Source organism: Calidris pugnax, unplaced genomic scaffold (assembly GCF_001431845.1).
Source record: "Calidris pugnax isolate Ruff unplaced genomic scaffold, ASM143184v1 scaffold31, whole genome shotgun sequence".
Lineage (NCBI taxonomy): Eukaryota > Metazoa > Chordata > Aves > Charadriiformes > Scolopacidae > Calidris > Calidris pugnax.
The window spans coordinates 6,594,449-6,614,584 of NW_015090786.1; the positions used below are offsets into that span (position 1 = coordinate 6,594,449).

Genomic DNA, 20,136 nt, shown 5'->3' on the forward strand with positions numbered 1-20,136 from the left:
TCCCTGGAGGTTTTTCAAAGACAGGTTGATATGGTCCTCTGGAATATGGTTTAGTGTTTTTTTTTTTTTTTTTTTTTTTTTTTTTGTCAGAGTTAGGTTGATGGTTGGACTAGATGATCTTTAAGGTCCCTTCCAACCTAGATGATTCTATGATTCTATTCTATATCAGTGAAAGCTGTTGAATTACCGACACTGATAAGCACAGGACCAACCTTCTCATGCCTGCACAGCTGTAGGAAGATTAAACCGTGCTGTAGGAAGATTAAAATGTAAGAGCATGGAAAAGCCATGTCAAAAGTGTGATGGCTTGAATTAGACATTACTATGGATGATGAAGTTAAACTAGGTTTAAGGTGGTGTGAAACTGTTTTGATTAGTGACTTTTGGCCTGAATTCAACAGGAAGCCTTGCTTAGGATCTTGTGCTATTTAGTCTGCTCTTAAAGCATGGCAGTGCATGAAAACTTGTAAAAGCTTTGTCATGAGATGGTATTTGAAAACTCTCCAGACAACATAGATGGTAGGGCATTTTTTTGCAATTTCAGTGCAGAAAATCAGTGAGATGGAAGTATCTTGAAAATAAAGCCAAGATATCCCAAAGGAAATCTAAACCATCCACTAACTAAAAACAAAACAAAACAAACCCCCAGAAAACAAAAACAAAATGAGGAAATTAAGTAATCAACTGAACTACTTTAGTAAGTTACTTTGTAAATAAAGGACCCCATTGTCCAAAGCTTGTCCTGCCTGTACTGGAAAATATATTCCGGAGACATGGCACTCAAAGTCTATCTTAATTTCCTTAACGAAGGGAATTTGTTTGATCTTTCTGGTTTTAACCCTAGCTTCAGCTCTGCTGTGTTTTATTTATTTAGAATGGTTACTTCTTCTGCAGTTCTGCTTGGAGAAATGTATATTTTTAAATTTTTTAAAGCTTTTTGTAGTTTTGAAATTTGCATGACAAATATTCAGGCAATGCTAAGAGAGCAGCATTGACAAAGGCAAACATTTTGACCGAGCATTTCTCATCATTGATAAAAACTTTGACAAGTAGAGCCTTCGGGATGAGAAATGTTGGCAAAACAATCCACATGTAATGACCCAGATACTCATTTCATCATTCTTCTCCATCCAGTGGGACTTTGCATGCACTATAGCAATTTTACCCATGCTGTCAAACCTGCCAGATACCTCATGCTTGATGCCGTGGGAGGCAGCAGAGATCAGGAACATAGAAATAGCACAGATTTAAACACTAAACAGGATTTTCAACAGGCAAACCATGGAGTTACCAAATAAATAAAAAAATAAAAGGAAAAGAAAAAAGAAAGGAAGGAAAACTTGAGGTTGTTATTGTGAAGTTACATCATGCTACACAGAAATTGGAAATAGTCAAATGTGAATTAGAGAGAGCCAGCTGAGCTACCAGCACAGTGGCAACACTATGCCCTTTAGGGTTGCTTAACATGCTGAGGTACCCTTCTGTGTCAGAAGAAATCCAAAAAGGGGAGTAGAAGCAGATAGAGCAGCACTTTGAGGAGCTGTAACCACCTCTGCATTTGCACTGGAATCAGCATGACCAGGTCAGTATGGAAATCTATTTTAAAGAGTGCATGGGTACACTATAGATGGTCAGAGAAACATTGCCTTCCTGCTGATTTAGTGAGGCAAAGACCGCAATTTTAGAATTTATGAGATGTTATACAGGCTTCGTGTGGGAAACAGTCGTGAATTCTGAATGGCTTGGTAAAATAGTTATGAAGGTCATCATTGCTAAGATTTCCAGAGGGGAAAAAACCCCAGCCAACAACAGAAGAAAATAATACAATCAGATTTCCAGAGACTTTCAGGGCATAACATTATTTTTTTTTTTCTAACAAATGTAAGATTTTGAATACTTCGGTTTAATCCTGAGATACCTGTTTTTCTATTTCTCATTTGCCTCAGGAATGTGTTTAACAATAACAGGACAGACTTTTTAGTATTTAAAAAATAGCAATCAAATCCAAAGGCATCCTGCCAAAGGGAAGGGAGGCAGCGTGCAGGCTCTACAGAAAACCTTTTCACCATTCAGTAGTTTAAATGTATTCTCTCAGTTTGATCTCAAGATACGGCAGCATGTTAACATGAGAACAATATGATGTCCGGGATAAATATTTCAGTACTGTTCACTGAAGCATATTTACTGGCAAAAAAATTCAAAGTCAGCATTTGCCTACCTGTAAAAGAATAGCCTGTGCTGTGCCAGATGCTCATGAGAAGTTAATCAGCTTTTTGTGTGGATGCATTCATTGCTAAAAATAAGAGATTAGAGTACAATGGAGGTATAATTGGTATGGTCTGTAAGAAAGCATGAGAACTGCACCTTGTATAATTTGGTGCTAGGCCAGATATTTTTAGGGACATATGGTTTACTGAATGAAAAGTTTTCTGTTCTTGTGCTTATGTTATAGGTTGTCTAATGAGGAATTCTGCTCTTTAGTTTTAATGCTGTTTCTTATACTGGAGAGACTTTAAATTCCCTTTGAGAGACTAAATTACAAATTTCTATTATTTAACATATATGTGCTGTTGCACATATAGGAAAAGCAGCATTTCTGTGAGATGTCAAAAGCAACCACAAAATGGAGAGGACTTTGGGACGGATCCCCAAATGTCTCTGTGCAGAATCTGAACAGCAAGTAATTGCAGTAAAATCACTGCAAAAGTGATGGCTGTGTTCTCCTCAAAGTGTTTATTACCTGACTTTTTAATGTTTGGCTTTCCTGCTCAGCATTTTCAGTAAGTAGGGGAAAAATTGTACAGGTATGTGTGTATTTCTGATCTTCAAATCAGTCCTACTGAGTGAAGAGTTACTTTGTGTTTTAAAGTTCCCATTCCTGAAGTCATTAAATATTTAAGAACCACAGTTGTTAGCCATCCTAGTTCAGGAAATTAAGTTAATTTCCCATAATTTTAGCTATCCAGCAGCTAAATATTGAGCCCAAGGTAATCATCCAGGCTCTTCCAAGAAGAGCAATAACAATAATAATGTATCTTCGGGATTTTAAGTGGCTTCTTTCATTGAAAGGAAGGTGACTCATGGCTTTTGAATGCTTGGGGTTGACAGTATTGTGAATATGGAACTGAAGTAGTATTAAATAAAGACTGAGGTGCAGTAACATGTGGATAAATAATAGCAAATGTCATTCTAATAACTTGGTATACTTTGATGAACTACTTTAAAATTTGTATTCTCCTTTTGGAACTTAATAAAAATACTAATTTAATCTGACAGTGACTAGAAGCACTCAGCTGGTGAGCCCTTCTCAGTTCCATTTAATATCTTTGGTTTGTATTTTTATGTATTTCTATTTTGCAGAGCTGAACAAACACTGCATTATTTTATCAAAAACAAGCCTGGTAACAGCAAATAAAGTCCAAGCTATTATAGCCTAACAGTTAGTGTAACAGAAAACTGTAGCGTATGTAGGCTGATTAAATGGCGTATATTTAATTTTCCTTTCAACTAAAGAAAGTCAAGGATGTCAGCTGCTGAAATTCACAGAAGACAGAATATAGTGGGAGCCACATGGGCTGAAATCCAGGCAAATTAAATATGTGGTGGCTCTTAAAAGAAATTTGAAAAAAGAATTGAAATACAGCATCAAGTAGGAAATTTTTGACAAAAAAAAAAAAAGAGAAGAAATAACACCCTGAAAGCTCTAACTTTCTACTGCTTATGTCCATGGTATCATAGATGATGGTGTTATTTAAGATGCTGCCATTTCCTCTCGTAAAATGATTTTAAAAATCGTCACCTGTTGGCAATTGTTGGCTTTTAAATTTACAACTGTCATGGCATATATGGTCTTGTGCCCTCTCATTGTATGTATAAACACTGGTGTACCTGGAAATGAACCAGTGCCAGAGCTAGTTACAGAAGTCTTCATCCAACTGCATGGCAGGCATATTGCTGCTTTATTTTGAAAGTGCACAGATGCGGCTATAACCATATTTGACCTGGGCCAGCCTACCTGGATTTTCCCATTTACAGTTTCCCTGAGTATGCAGAGAGTATTGGTTAAAATACACAAGCATGAAATGAGCAATACAGAAGCCTAACTGAGTCTCATGTTTACTGCAAGCTGATCACTTGAGATAGCAAAGCATATGCTGAAAAGTAGTGACACAGAAATAATAATGGGCAGCAAAGGTCCAGGCAAGATTGGGAAACCAGTTGGGGAAGACTTTCAGGTGAGTCAGTGGCAGCCACTGTTCAGGGTAGGTACTAAAGCCCCGATGAAACCGCAGTGATTGCAGAGTAGGGGTTCCCCTTTTCTTCCACACTGACTCAATGAGGCTGAGAGTCAGTTGAAGATGGAGACGGGTCCTGCCTTGTTAAGCTCAATTTTTACCAAGAAGTCAGAGCTAATACTTGTATCTTGCAGCACCGAGACATAAAATGGAGTTAATCAGGGCCACAGGTTCTAACCCTCAACCCTTATTTTCTGAAAAAGGTTCGGAGAGCGTTCCTTATACTCACTGGTACCTTGACACTAATCCTATATGTATGGCATTTCTTTACTGTCCACAAAGTACACTGGCCAGGTTCTTGAATCTTAGTGCAGAAATTAGTTCTTCTCTAAGCATTAATCTTTCTTAAGCATTGTTTCTGTCATTCTAGGAAAAGGCCTACATTAATTCCAGGAACAAACTCCTGGTGAGAGCAGCTCTAGGTCTTGGGTTTATCTGAGTCAGGTTAGAAGTCTATTAAAAATTATACTTGAAGAAGTCTTAATTGGAAAAACTGTGTCAGGCACGTGAGCCGACTTCCCCATCCCCTTTTCTACCGCTTTCTTCCCAAACAGAATGTGAATTATCAAATAAACCTTTCTGTTTCTCTTATTAAATACTTCATTCTTTGTATCTAAAAACATGGAGAGACTTCTTGCTGCTTTCGAATCTGAATATTTAAAATAAGGCTTGGAAAGGGAAAAGCAAGTGACATTGTCTTCTAAATATCAATGCCACTTACTCATTACTTCTACTGCCTGAAAAATAATCACTTTTCTCAGTATTTTGTACCTGAACACTATAATTCTTCAAACATTTTAAGGGCTTATTTTCAGCTCCTTTTAAATCAGAGCTCTTACAAAAATGTATAGCTTTCTCTAAATAGAATTTCTTATTTCATAAACCCCTGTTAAAATGGCACACCTTTGAAAAAGGTATATGTCAGGTACAGGTACATATAAACAAGAAAAAAACCTGTCTTTTTTTATATGAAAGCCTTTTCAAGACGTAGAAAATGCCACCCAAGGCGTAGTGGAAATTCTTGCAGTAAATGTAAATAGAATTAAATTCCTTAAAAAAAAAAAAAAGCGAAATTTCTGGGTATCTTTCTTGTGAATCTGCAGTGCGTTGATTTTGATGGGGCTGTTCAGGTGCTTCAGGAAAGCATCAGCTCAGTGTTTTGCTGAGCTGGACAGTCTGGTTACACCCTGGGTGCGTGCACAGCTCCCACCATCAGCAGGAGTTTAGAGATTTAGAGATAAACCACAACACTAATACTTATCCCTAGCCTTCTTCTGGATTCATTCTTCTCTTCTCCTAAGCTCCCACTAAAGATCATGAGAGAACTCAGCACCATTAAAGCAAAAGGAGGAAGGGGCAGACATTTTCCTTCTTCATGGCTTGATTCAGTATTGCCTAATTACTCTTGCGTCGGTGGGAAGCCATCACCCCATGACTATTATATTCTGTCTAAGAACGTCACATTAAAGCAGCCCACACCTACCTAACTCTTCCTGTGGTCTGTGGGCATCTGCCTTTCTTTGTTGTCATGTGAATGTGGGACTTACTCATTCAGGCTTTCATGTTAAAATCAATGGGATTATTCACAAAAGCAAGCGTTAATACAGTTTGTTCCCCATGGTACGGCTTCATTTCTCAAAAAGGAACAGTGTAGTTGTCCTGGTTTGAGGTAAAACAGAACCATGTTTCTGTTCAGTAATTTTGCATCTTAGCTAGGCCTCTTCTAACTCTCTGAAATTAACAGCATATTGTGGAGAAAACTGCTCGTTCTCAGGGTGATAAGACCAATGTTTGCACTTCATGCCAAGGAACAGTATTCAGAAAGGCTCATGCTTGTACTTAATACTATAACAACCAAGGTCAGCTAATTTTTTTATTTGCCCATTGGAGGGTTGGAAATGGAAAAAACATAGAAGGGTCTCAACTGTGGGGAGGAGCGGACAGGACAGGTGAACCAAACCTGACCAACTGGAGTGTTCCATCCCATTTGCCTCATGCTCAGCATAAAAGCTGAGGGATCAAAGGGTCATTTCTCTTTCTTCAATGGCCAACGTCCGAAAACGACCCTGTCTGTTCATCTGCCTTTGATCCCGACCCGTGTGTTCCTGACTCCAGAGCTGGAATCTGGTTCCCATCCAGTGCTGAGTCCAGTCTGGGACTTGGACTGCCCCAGCACCTGTCAGTGATGTCATCCTGGGAGCTTGATACAGTTTTGTATATATTGTATCTATTTCATTATTTCCATATTAATTTTAATATTAATATTTCATTAAAGTAGTTTAGTTCATTCCAAACTTGTAAATCTATCTCTTCCCCCTTTTCTCATGGAGTGAGAATTGCAGAGAGAGCATCTCTCCGCATATCATAGGCATATTCAGCCTAAACCTCAACAGCAGTTCATCCCAAATGATCTTCTATTCTCAAAGTCTATTAGTCGCCACACTGAAGCCCTGAACACAGGTAGGATGGCACCACATTTTTACATACAACACGTAAAATGGCTGTCACAAGAATTGGTGTCCTAAAGCCATGCCTGTTTTGCAGGAAGGCTGGGCACCCCACAGCTACATTCCCTGTAGTTGCAAGGTGAAATTTAAGAGTGTATCATTCCTTTGAAAGCAGACAGCCTGTAGGCAAAGGGGGAGCTGTGGTGGGCTCCAGCAGCTCCTCTGACCTGATGGCCTGAGGGGTTGGGGGACAGCCCTAGGACTGTCCTTTAGTGCATGCTGAACATATACTGATACTTGAGCCACGTGGTATATTATTATTTGAGCTACTTTTTGAGCAAAGCTTTAAATTCACATTTTATTCTGTAATTTAGCGGCATTATCTTGTAAATGTTTTATACCACTTATATCTAGACACAGCAAAATGAACCAGAAGGTAGATGGATATTCACAGCGTGGGCTGCTCACACTGCAGGTGGTCAGCCAGTCCCTAGGCTGTATTTGTATGTTATATTCAGCATCTCTTAACTCCACTTGCATAGTATTTCCATTAATGGCATTAATTTAGTATTTGGAAGCTTTTTTAAGCAATCTTCACAGAAATCCACCTAGAAGAGTCCTTCCTATTTTGCTTTTTTTTCTCCCCTTTTTTGTGTACAGACATGGGGGTTTTTTTAAGGCAAAAGCAAATTTGCCTGACAGGTGATCTAATAAAGTATGCTATGGTCAGGTATTTGCTGAACTACTGTTGACACTTGATCTGAGGGGAAAAAGCAAGTTGAGTTGCTCTGAGCTTTAAAAAAATATGAACTTGATTTTGGGTAGACATTTGTTTTCCTTTGAAACAGTAGGCGTACTTCATTGTCTGGAAAGGATCTTGGAGGTCTCAAGAGAAAACTCATGTCAATGTGTCTAAGAAAGTCTTTTTCTTTTCCTTATTTTTTAAGGTGCAAGATTTCAGTTTTTTCCTTACCACAAAATTAGCTGAGATCAGTTCATTAGTTCCTCTTCCTCGGGAAGCAGGCATCTTTCTGGAGCAATTAACCTCATCTCAAAGGCACTGGCTTGCGTATCGGTAGAGGTTGTACTGAGTTCAGTAAAAAGCAAATAAGTTTGTTGTGCTCTGTCCTTTCCTTACCCATCTATTTCATTCCCTTCACTGGAGCATGAACTTGGTGTTACTTTTATAGGTTGCTGAAAGAATGAGCAGAGTGTCTGTGTATGGCACCACAAGGGTCTGATCTGAGCTAAGCTTCTGACTCCAATGGGATGCACAGGGAATTAAGAGCGTTCAAATATTATCATATAACACTAAATAACTGATCTGGGAGAACTGTTTCTCTGGTAGCCTCTTTGTAATTATGTGCCTGGTGTAGGTTGTATGAGTATTCCCCTCACGGTTTTAGAGCAAGTGTGACCAACAGCTAAGAATTGGGGCATGGTGTTCCTTGACATCTAAGAAAAATGATATTGATTGATTTGTTACCCCAAACTTCATATAGGCTGAGTAAGATCCAAAGAATAAAACCTAAAAAAATGAAAAGAAAGTTTGAGAAGAGGCACAGTCACGAAGGTGGAGAAAGATATTATCAGGTATTATGCACTTCAGATTGGTCAAGAATGGAGGTTTTCATTGGATGGTACCACATGAATGAAGAACTTACATAGCACTTTCCAGCTTTATAGATCACAGGACCCTTGACAGAATACGTGGGTATCTTAGATCTGTTCTGCAGATGGAAGAAATGAATAAAAACTCAAATGGCTTGCAAAATGGCAGTAGAAAAGTCAGGCACTGGGGCAAAACCTGACCCACTACTCTTCTCATCTTGGATTGCTGTAGGCTTGCCATTTGCAAGCGTTTTTTTTTCAAAGGGAATATATGTGTTAAAAAACATTCAAACACTTTTTCTTATTTATTCCAACATAGTATTAATTTTGATCTAATGTTTTCCTGTGTATTACTCTTTATTCTGTGAGACCATCCAATGAGGCAATAGAGCGGCTTTATGGATTGTAGGGAGAGTGGATCCTGCAGTTGCTGGGAGGAGGGACGTTGGTATTGCATGCAATTGCTCTTCAGACAGCTGAATCAGACTCTCTGTACTACACATGTTTTCAGAGAATGACAAGTTATATATAATATATAATAAAGATCAAGTTTCCAGAATGTGAAGGCTGAGCAAAGATAAAATGAAGAACATGGAAATTCCATTTTATTTTGGGCTGGCAGAGAAAAGCTTTATCGGATTAGGCTGTAACCTGTCTGATGGTGCTAGATGATGGAAAACATTAAAAAACTAAACCTGTAACATTAAGATATGTTTGTTAAAGGTTCCAGCAAAATAGTAGGCTATAGCAATCTGATTTGGGGGCATTAGTAAGTTTGTGTCAATCATCCTAACTTCTATAATGTAAATCTTCTCCATGATAATTTAAATTTCTCCATTCTTTTTTTTATTTGTACTGAAAATACCAGTGGTGGTCGTTTGGAGGGTTTTTTGTTTGGTTATGGTTTTTAAAATTTTTAAAATCCAGCTGAAACATTATTACGATTCTGTTTTTGGACAAGCCACTTTCTCATTAGAATTGCAGTTAAAGGACTCAGTAGGTCACATATCTGGGTAGGTGACATCCACAGTAGTCTAAAAGTTTCTGTGTCTATAGTGAGTTTCATACCATTCAGGTTTATACCTATTCAGTAGCCTGGTTTAAAAAACAGATTAGAAACTTGATAAGCCAAAAATAAATTGCCTCTGGGAGTTGTGCCCAGAACTTTGCTCAAGCATACTTCCATTCACTATTTGTTTTATCGGGCACAGTACTTTTCCAAGGGAAGGTGTAAGGCTGTATGTTTTTCCTGCCCAAATAGTAAGTTTCCCAATGTCAAGTTTAGCCCTCTTTCAAAACCTATTGTTGCTCCTTTCCTCCAGTAGCTTTGTTATGAGACAGGATTAAAAACAAAATACAAAATAGACATTTAAAATTTTACTGAGAATTTGCTCCCGGTTGTTACTTGTGCTTGCACAGTGAGTAGCCACTTTCAAACAGTCACAGAAAGGGGCAGATGCCACAAGCACCCCTCTGGTGTATAAAGATTGAAAACAAATCATGGTGCCAATATAATGATGTTACATAAATATATGTACACATTTATTATACAATGTATCTTTGTTATTATACAAATAATATACAATATTATCGAAGTATTCCAGATTGCCAAAGACATTAATTTAGGTCCTTTTTTTCAAAAAGCCAACCAAAGAAATAAAACAAACTCGAATCTATGTAAGTACCTAAATGGTATGAAAAATACGGGAAAGGGAAAAAAGGTCCCTAGATGACTTTGAACCCTGTATTGCTCTCGCTGTATAGTCTCAGGTAGGTGCCAGCATGTGTCACGTGCCCTTGTATTGCTGCTATTTTGGGGAGTCATTCATTTCAGTATTCAGACTGCCTCCAGGCACTATTGATCTCTCTATTTATAATATCAATCTATTACACACAAGATTTTTATCTGTGGGGGGTTTGGATTGTTCCTGGGGTAAGTCTCTCGTTTTACGTGTTTTAGCGGTTGGGACTCAACTGTCATTCCAGGTAGCCTTGTTAGCAAGGCTGCTGTAACCATCCGATTTCAGAGACTTGGAAGAGTTTTTCAAAGTGCTCTTGGGACTCAGTTTTCTATAATAAGTCTCACTTGAAAAGTTAAATGTAACAGAAAATTACAGAAAGCTTCCATTGACCTTTTGTAGTTATAAAAAATTAACTAAGCAGCAAGCTATTTCTTACATGCTGTAAAACAACAGGGTAATATTGTGTATTGCGTGCATATTGCAAAGAATAGAAATGCAGTGCACCACGTTAGCTCTTAGGATCTATTTATGTTCAATGATAAGGCTAGACCAGAGCAGTCCGAGTGTGCAATTCAGTATTGAAGTGACGTGAGGCCCTGACCTGGGGCAAACAAATGCCATTATTTCACACCAGCAGAGCGTTTGTTCCATAGTTTTCTCTACACGCTGCGTGCAGCAGTTGCATACGTCTCCACAGAACTGAAATTGTCGCCTTCATAAATCTTCAAAGGGTACTTAAATGTTTAGCAGACCTAAGACATGTTACTTCTGCCTCCTAGCAGAGGCATACAGATGTCACCGCTGCATCGTTTTGGAGACATTATGCATTGAAAGTTAGAAGAAAAATAACATGGTAATGCCTGCAGCATCGAAGAGGAGAAAACAGTGACAGCAGTGGAAAGGCTGCACTGGAGGAGGAGGGAATAAAGAAATAAAAATACATATATACACATATGATATGACACCACCCCCCAGCTGCTTGGTGCGGGTGGCTAAACTGCAGCATCCCCTCCCAAACTCCTCGCACGATGAGGGGGCCTCAGATGTGGTCAGTGGGAAGCACTGCCATGCTGACAGAATTGTTAGCTACCCGTTATCTTGATGCTGTTAAATTCCAGGAGGTATATATACATAAAGGGCATTATGCTATTTTCTATTGCAAGATATACTGTAAGCCAATATATGGGGCTGGGTTCTTCTGGCTTTTCAAAGTAACATTCTTGGCTACATAATCATGCAAGAAAGAGAAAGTCTTAACTGTGTTTCTGTTAATGCAATAAGGTTATATGCTTCATCACTTTAGAATCGATTTAGATATTTAAGTATGGAGCATACATTTATTTCTCTTTCCAAAAATGATTTAAAGAAAAATAAGATTTCTGTGTTAACATTTTCAGTGAGTCAAGAGCTGTTGATGGCAATATAAGAAAAATGAAATTCAGTAGACTTTAAGAGAAGCAAAGCAGAGAAAAACTCAATTTACAGAGGGAGGAAATGAAGCCAATGAAATGCAGTATTTTTGATCTCAGTTATCACAAGAGATGCCCAGGTTTTGTGTTTGTTTCCTTATTTCCTGTTAAAAGATTCGGGGGGGAAGGGAGGGGAAAAAAAGAACTCAAGAAATGCAAGCTATTAATGTATTATAATAATGTGTGCTGTAAAACATAACAACTGTGTGGTAGAGCCAGATTATGAGTCCTGTTGGAGGTCAGGGTCAAGTTGTCTTTGCTTGATCCTACAGACTCTTGCACAGAGAAGGAGTTGTGTGTATTTCTGGATAACCAGTTTTAGCAAGCGGCAGCATCAGGGATTTAACTGCGCACCTCACTCCCCGACGGTCTGATCCAAAACCCTTAAATCCTTTCAGCTTTAGCCTAAACCCTGGCTTCATCAATCTTCCTACAATTGCTGCACTTTCAGCCCATCTTCCTGTCTTCTGCTCCTTGCTGGCAGTCGATCATCGTTGAAATTGGCTTTGCACTGAGAATACAACAGTTCCCCACCTTAGCTGGAGAGACAAAGGAGTGTTTCAGAAACACAGAGGTCTTGCAGAGCAAAGGCCACCTCTTACATTATTTAGTATATTTAAATGTCATGTTAAACTGTCTGCAGACTAGCATTCATGTCATGAGTGAGTGTGGTCTGATGTTACACCTCACTGGTTCGTCATGTCAAAAGGACCGTTGTCTTTCATTAATGTTTTCAGTGGGCAAATGCTTTACACAATTTGGTTTGTCTGATAAGACTGAATTAAAAAAAAAATAAATTACTGCATAAGCACCAGGCTACTGTTTTAAAATAGCTGAAAATCTAGCTCCAACAACAGAAATATTTTAGAGAAGCTATTGAATTCTGTCTTGAATTTCGTGTCCACTTAAGATACATCTTTATGCAAACTGTACTTTAAAACCCATAGTGTCAAATGATGTTGTTTTGGGGAAGTGACATGTAGGATATTCTCATATTTGCAGAATATTCCTTTCCAAATTGCATGCATTGTAACTATTTGTTTTTCCAAGGATGTGTTGGAAAGGATCCAACTGGATAAAGTGTACCCTCAGTGCCATAATCTTATGTGTGCAAAATATTTTTAATTCCCTTTTCAAAAAGCCTTGAACTTCATAACCTTTCAGAAATAGTTTGGTCAAACCCTGGAGTGCATAGTTTTGCTCAGTCGAATGCTCCGCTGGGGATCCTTGGGAAGTAACAGCAATGGGGGGAGCACAAAGCGTGGCCTGGAGTTTTTGCAGGACTTTCCAGCCTCCTGCACGCTCTTCTGGTCTGCAGCCTGCGTGCCAAGCCTATTTACTCCACTTCCCCCAGCTAAAATGTAATTTTTAGACTTAACTAACTGCTTGGGTAGTTTATACACACCAAAATGTGTTTTATTTTCCACTACCTTGAAGACTGTTTTGTCCTTTAAGTTGAAAAGCCTCTTATCTAAATGAAACAGCCTTAAATTGTTGGATGTAGTTCATTAAATTCTTGGATAACTAGAAGTCTCTCTGGTGCTTAGCAAGTGATATTAGGAAGAGAAGTGCTGATCCACCTTCTAAATGTAAGAAACTGAATTCTTTGCAAGCTGCCATGGTTTGTAGAAGGGATATTTAAAAATAATTAATAACTGTTGAACTTTTTCTTTTGCCAATTTTTACCCTTTCTCAACTACTGTAAATCCAGGTGTCCTGGGTCTGGTGGGGATAGGGTTAATTCTCCCCAGGATCTAGGAGGGACAGAGGTGTTCCATCCCATGGAGCCATGGCCAGGGGTACCTGGGAGCTGAAGGGGAAGTCACCCCAGGGAGCAGAGCGGGCTGGGGCATCCCAGGTGTCCCAGGTCTGGTTGACAAGTGGTGGTATCGTAATCGTGGTTGTATATTGCTCTCTTAGTGTTAGTGTTGTTGTTGTCTTGTTCCCTTTGCTCTTCTGTTAAATTGCCTTTGTCTCAACCCTTCTGATTCCTCACGGCCGTGGGGGCAGTGTGTGTGTGTGTGGGTCCAGTCTGAGAGAGCGGTTGCCACCTGGTTCTTTCTTGCTGTCTGAGGCCAAACCAGGACACCAGGTTAACCTCTTTGAAGTGAGGAGAGTTGTTAAGGATGTGAGTTAATGCAGAATTCCAGTTCTCTCTTCATTTCAGTGCATCAGCTGGTGTTGATAATTAGACGAGGGTTTTCAAAGTTTCCAAAATCATGCAAGGTTTTGAGGTGGCAAATATCCTTTGGCTGCTTTTTAAAGAGCAACAACTATTGTCCCTGTTGGTTTTCCAGTGAACAGTAAGAAAAACTAATAGAAATGGAGTAGTTTGAAGGACCAAGTTGGGAATTATTGCTGACAGTACTTCCAAATACAGCTGCCTTAATACTTCATACCTGGAAATGTATAGGCAGAGATATATATTTGTGAGCAAATTTTAGTTCCATAACACACGTGAATAATTCAGATGCACAAAGTTGCTCACTGCACCAAAGTGTCTGCATCTGGATATTTCTTCATGGAGACCTCATGCCATATAGTCCATTTTCTTTTGGGACCATTTCCATCACTTTCTTCTTGCGCTGATTTTCCATCATCCTCATCTTGGTATTCTCACGTTGTTTGGCTGCTCTTGAGTATGCAGTGCTTGGGATTTCCATCAGGACTGTTCTCCAAGTTGATGTGTTGTGTTCCTCTTTAAGTTTGATCTCAGATCGATCCAGCCACCCTTTTTATATCCCCTTCATCGATTATTTCTTAAAATGGTAGAATACAAACCCAACTGCTTAAAATAACGTCCATGGCATCCCTTGAAGAATTCCTTGCCTGCCAAAGACATTAATGTTTGGATGTTCTTTTCCTGGCAGTGACTGAACACGTTTCCTGTACTTTCACAGGTAGTAAAATTAATCTGTCATACAACCACCCAAACCCAGTTTCTGCATTTATTCATTGTTTTCTCTCTTTCGCTCAGCCAAAAAAACCCATATTTGTAGTTCTCACTCAAACTCCTTGGAGATTTTACTTCTTTTTTTTCAATAGTCATATTGTCTTCTAAAACAGGAATCTGTTTCCAGTCTTTTTCTTTTATATTTTTATATAAAAAGTTAAAATGTACTTACAGAAGATCATCCTCTCTGGAGTAAATTGAAGCCGACCAGCTTCTAAAAGCCAATCTTAAATAATTTGTTCTCATTATAGATTGCTTCCTCTCTCTTAAGTTTGCCATCCAAAGCAGTGGCATCTGCTGTATGATTTTGCCATGTGGCTTTTTAGCTGATTTTATGGTTGTAGTTACGTTTTGAGAGTCAAGGCACCAGTCAGCTAATGAGCGCTGCCTTGCCTTGGTGGTACCCTGACTCCCATTCCCATCGAGCTGAACCAGTCACCGTGAGCCGGGACAACTCTGTTGAGATCTGCAGGAAATAGGTTCATCTGTTCCAGCTAATTTTGCACCAATTTTTGAATGTCAAGAGTCTAAATAGATTTCTATTTCTGAATTATTGTTACTGATATGTAATAAGACGTAGTGAAGGTTTTGTGACAAGTATCAGGGCACAAGAAATTATCGTTGGCGGTCTCTAGTTAAAGAGATGTGCCATTAAGAGTCTGTTGTAAGCTGGCAGTATGATCTGCAGGAGCTGAGTATTTGGTACAGTACAGAAAGGAAAAAAATATGATTGTTGCTTCATCATCTTTGAAATGGTTTATTTTTGGTTGCTATACTGCAAATTAGTTTCTTAGAATTAAATACTTAAAGGTAATGGGAATAGTGGATTTTTGCAATAATTAAAGTCAGGTAAATTGAAACTTTTACCAGTAAGCATCCCGTATGACTTTATGATTGAAAAAATTATAGCAAAACGTGTCTCACAAACAGGTGAGCAAAATAATGCTAGCATGGCTAAGCAGGCTATATCTTTTCTTTTTTCTTCTTTTTTTTTTCCTCCTGATGAGTGTGACTGAAATGTTGCAATAATAAACAGCTCGTTAGTCAGATGTTTTCAATTATAGCTTTCTGTGTTTCATCTGTTATTTTTATATGGGGTGGCTAGTTGGTGCATCCAGCATTACAGACCGTCTGGATGTAAGCACTTCCACCAGCTAAAAAAAAATGCATTAAAATGCAAGTGATCATACTGTAGTCCTAATGGAGCACTCCAAAAAGCATAGTGGGCATTCATGCAATACTTCTCATTCAACTCATTACAAGCATCTTAGATTTTTACAAATGATACATAGATGAATAGCTGATTGTACCTCAACCTCTGAAGTAACCCTATTAAAATAACTCCACGCAGCAATTCAGAATTGGAGGAACAATGTGTGTGAGATTTATAGATAAGTGAAAATTAAGCTGCTGCTCCAGCTATTCCTGCCCTTATGTGCTGTGTGACCTGCTGTAGAAATCATTTCATTCTAAGACTTTTTATAGTTCCAAGTCTTATACAGACCAAAGAAAATGAGTTAACGACAGTAACATGAAAATGAGAGGAGTTTCTTTTCTCCACTGTCTCTTCATCTCTGCCTTTAAAATTATACTGGAGGAAATCTCAAAGTATTTTGAGAAAGGAAAAGCAGTGAAAGGAAATGTGTGCGCTTAAAGGTCATTTTTAAAGTAATGACCCATCTGCAGCTAATAAAAATTGATAAAAATGTTAGTGAGTTAGAAAACATCAAAAGGAAGATAGTGCATGGTTGTAGCTTGTAGGTATTTTGCCTGTTCAAAATTGTTATTTAAATTAAGATGTACACTGTGAGATATTAAGTACTTTTATGTTAATCACAACCATATCCAGAAGAACTCAAAAATACCACATTTGATTTTGCACATGTGGTTTCTACTGTCACTTGTTTTTCGTTAGAACACACAGTCTTGCAACCAATTTAAAATTTAAATACCAAGAACCTAAAAAAACCCCTGAGAAACAGGGACGTTTAGAAGGAGAACTAAAGCATAGGCTGACTATTTGCTTAATGTTCTGTCATGAGAGCATGAGAGACCCAGGGAAGCTGGATTTGGATCACTTGAACTGTGAGAAGGTCAGAAAAATAGGAATGAGGTGGACCTATTTTTGTCCCCTGGTTTTTCCTTAGCACATACGATTAATTCTTTTTGTATTTTATATAAAATCCTGTTTTCACAAAATACAGCATTGAAGGTGAATTCATTATTTGAGTATGCCCCTCCTTTTCTCCCAGAAGTCAATCTGATTCTGGCCTGTAAGGAGAAATAGCATCTTCGGCAAAGCTGATGCTGAGTATCTATCAGTAAGCACATAGTGTTGTCTCTGGTAAATTCTTGTAACACGAGTGGTCTTGTCTGGCAGAGAAATCCTGGTGTCGTAGAAAAGTGTAGGTTGGAAGGGAGCTGTCAGCCTTGCTCTCCCACACATCGGCCGCTCCCTCCAGCTTGGTGTCATCTCAGAACTTGCTAAGGATGCTTCTGTCCTCTCGACCCGCTTGCTGACATAATATTCAGCGAGGATTTTTGAGTGTTCATAATTATTATAAAAATACTGATCAATAACATTCTAAATATCCCATGTCTTGGACTGTGGTTATTGTGGAAAGTCAACATGAAATCTCTGAATTCATCCCCCATTTTCAGAACTCAAAGTCAGAATTATATTCGGAAATGTGTATCGATGCAGTCCTCTCTGAAGTTAAATATCTTTTGCACGGGTATAAGTTTGCTTACCTCTTATTTCTCTACTGAAGAAAAGTATGCATTTTGCTGGCATATGTGCTCTCCTCCTCAAAAGTTGTGCATCAAAGAAAAAGAAGTAGCTTTATTATTTTTCATAACCTGTTCCTGGTAAACTGACTGTATTGATGTTCTCACTTCAAGCATGGAATTGGATTAAGCTATTTTGGGAAAAGCAATTGTTTTTCTGGAATAAGTATTTCACAGAGAGAGTTAATCAGGAGTGACTGTTTGATGTGTGATTTATGGTATCCTTTCATCCCTGATACTTTCTATGGGAAGAGTAGTCCTTGGATTTTAGCTACATCATGGGCATTCATGGTTGCTGCATGTACCAGGCAAGATGTGTCCTAGAAGGCAGTGGGTATCTCTGATCTCCTTCTTCACAGCCTGACTAAGGCATTTCTGACTCCTTTTACTTAATACTGTGTTATATGCTAGAAATATTCCACTGTATTAGCTGAGCAGATGGTCAATTTAAGACCAGTTTAGATTATTGAGATATATTTTTTAAGCAACATCCTTTGGTTTTGTACACACTGACAGTGTGCATAAAAATGATATCTTGAAGACTAAGGAGTTTAAACAAGATATTGGCTCTATTTCTGTGCATAGGTAGTTACAGTGATATCGTGCAAAATTTGGAATCTATTCTGAAACCCTAGAAATAAGAACAAATTTTACAGAAGTATTTGCAAATATATTTGGTCACATTGATCTGATAATACTTTTGTGAAATGTGTGAAGACATATTTGTATCAAAAACCACAGTGCAGTTTCTTTGTTAGACTAAATGTATTTCTGGTTTAATGATAATGAATTTGGTAAGAATGGCTTGGTGATATAAATGAATGTATTTAAATATCAAACTTCCTGTGAATTCTGTGTAATAATAGAAAAGAGAGTTTGGTGAACACTGTTTTGAGTATCTTTGATGTAGTAATTGGAGTATATTCATTTCACATGACTGTCATTAAGGAAGGCAGACAAAATCCTGTCATTGAGTTTTGTAGGTGTGATTCCTGTGTATGGACTTTCTCTTTAATCATTGAAAGGGATTGTTGAAAGATAAACTATTGATAGTTTTGACTTTGGTCTCAACAAAGGAAGGAGAGAGAGAAGAAAGACGTATTTCTTTGAAGGATGAGTCTGTCAATCCAAGTTCCTAGTCCTGTACTGTTGCTAGGTGATGTGTGACAGAAAGGGTATTTGAACCAGCTTTGAAACCTGTGTCGGGATTGTTAACAGTAAATTTAATCCAGTTAGCAAGAGCTTTTTGTTTCTGAGGGTCACACTGGTGCACCACAGCAGTTCACAGCTGCTTAAGAGGCAATGCCGAGCTATGGTCCCGCTGCAAGGAGAGATTTGGGCTTGTGGGATTGTCTCACCTCCCACAGTTAGGCATCTCCACGGCATGCACCGGCACCTCATGTACACACCAGGCAGAGAACAGACTGTCGGGTGGTAATTTATTCCTCTATGGCACAGGTGGGAAAATACCTCCCGAGGGAGGTGCTTCATTTCGTGGTGCAGGTGGAGTGACTGGACAAGATGTGACACTTAACCTGTACAAAGATAAGAAGCAACTCTCAAGTATCATCATGGACCCGAAAAATCTTGCAGACCAGAACTGTGTGCTTGAGCTACTAGAGATAGTACAAAATTACTTCAATAGGTATTAGAAAATATTTCCTACCCTTATTTGGTCTTCTGTGCTGGGCAGCTTGCACTGCGGAGTTCAGTTGGATCAATTCAGCAGAGTCAGGGCTTGGGAAGTCCGTTGAAGACCTTTGCTAGCCACAGGGGGAAGTGGTCTGATTGTAAGAGAAACCTAGTGTTTCTTATTCATACTGTCCACACTACAGCTACTTACCTGGTGCTTGAAGTGTTAAGATCTGATATGTTGAAATCTGGGTCAAATATATGAAGTATACATTGCTCTCTCTCTCTATATATATATGTGCATTTTTGTTGATAAACACTCTGTGATAAGGCATTCCTGAAGATGTAAGACTTTGTTCTATTTGAAGAAAATCTGTGGGAGTTTTGCGTTGGACAGAGTCATAATGTAAGGTCCTATTTTAGAAAGGTTCTTCATTTAATTTAAGCACAAATTTGAGTGTTTCCTGGAAAACTCTTTGCATGTGTAGCTTTCTAATTATGCTTCTTTTCCCTTATCTCTCCTCTCCTGGGATACATAAAGAGCTAGGAAAATATAAATGCAGTTTTGAATGTTTGGAGATCTTATTCTGATGAGCAAGGATCTAAGATAAAATTCTGTTTAAAATTTTTTTAACCTCTCCAGTCTTGAAGTTATCAGGACACAAATATAACAATTTGGGATTGTGATATAGAGTCTAGGGGATTCTGAAGTACCCGTATAGCTACGTAATATAGTCAAAGATCTACAGCAACGTGTACAGTTCTACCCAACCCTGCTTTACTGAAGCACAGTACTGAAGCACAGCACTTTACTGAAACACAGTGCTTTTAAGTAAGGAATATGACATATTTTCAGTATCAAAAAGAGAAGGTATTTGGAAATTGCAAGTCAGATTGACAAAAGTCATGAAAATAGGTGATAAACAGTGAGTTTGTGTGTAGGATTTGGTGGGGGTTTATTTTGGGGTGTGGTTTTTTTAGACATCTATTTCTTGGAGGCTTTGGGATGTCTTTCATACCTATAGCTTCAGTAGGACTCAAGTATTTAATTGACATCTTAAAGACAATGTTTTACTGCATGAGATGCCTGAGAACATTATTTCAGTTGGTAGCTGTTTGGGGCCAGGGAGTGTATGGCATTTTGCATGCACAGGAGTGCACTGTATGTAGTCTATAAGCGTAGTGTAGTCTAGAATGACT

The 20,136-nt window shown here is 38.5% G+C and overlaps 1 protein-coding gene across 4 annotated transcripts in view; it reads left to right on the top strand.

The window, feature by feature from the left end:
- PLCB1 (phospholipase C beta 1) overlaps positions 1-20,136 on the top strand; it is a 289,951-nt gene that overhangs the window by 109,119 nt on the left and 160,696 nt on the right. The window contains exon 1 of one of the 4 annotated variants that reach the window (XM_014966415.1): positions 1,473-1,582. The exons of the other annotated variants lie outside the window; for them this stretch is intronic. The gene's annotated coding sequence lies outside the window, so the exon portion shown is untranslated. Of the gene's footprint in view, positions 1-1,472; positions 1,583-20,136 lie in introns of those variants that run through there. 4 annotated transcript variants of the gene reach the window in all.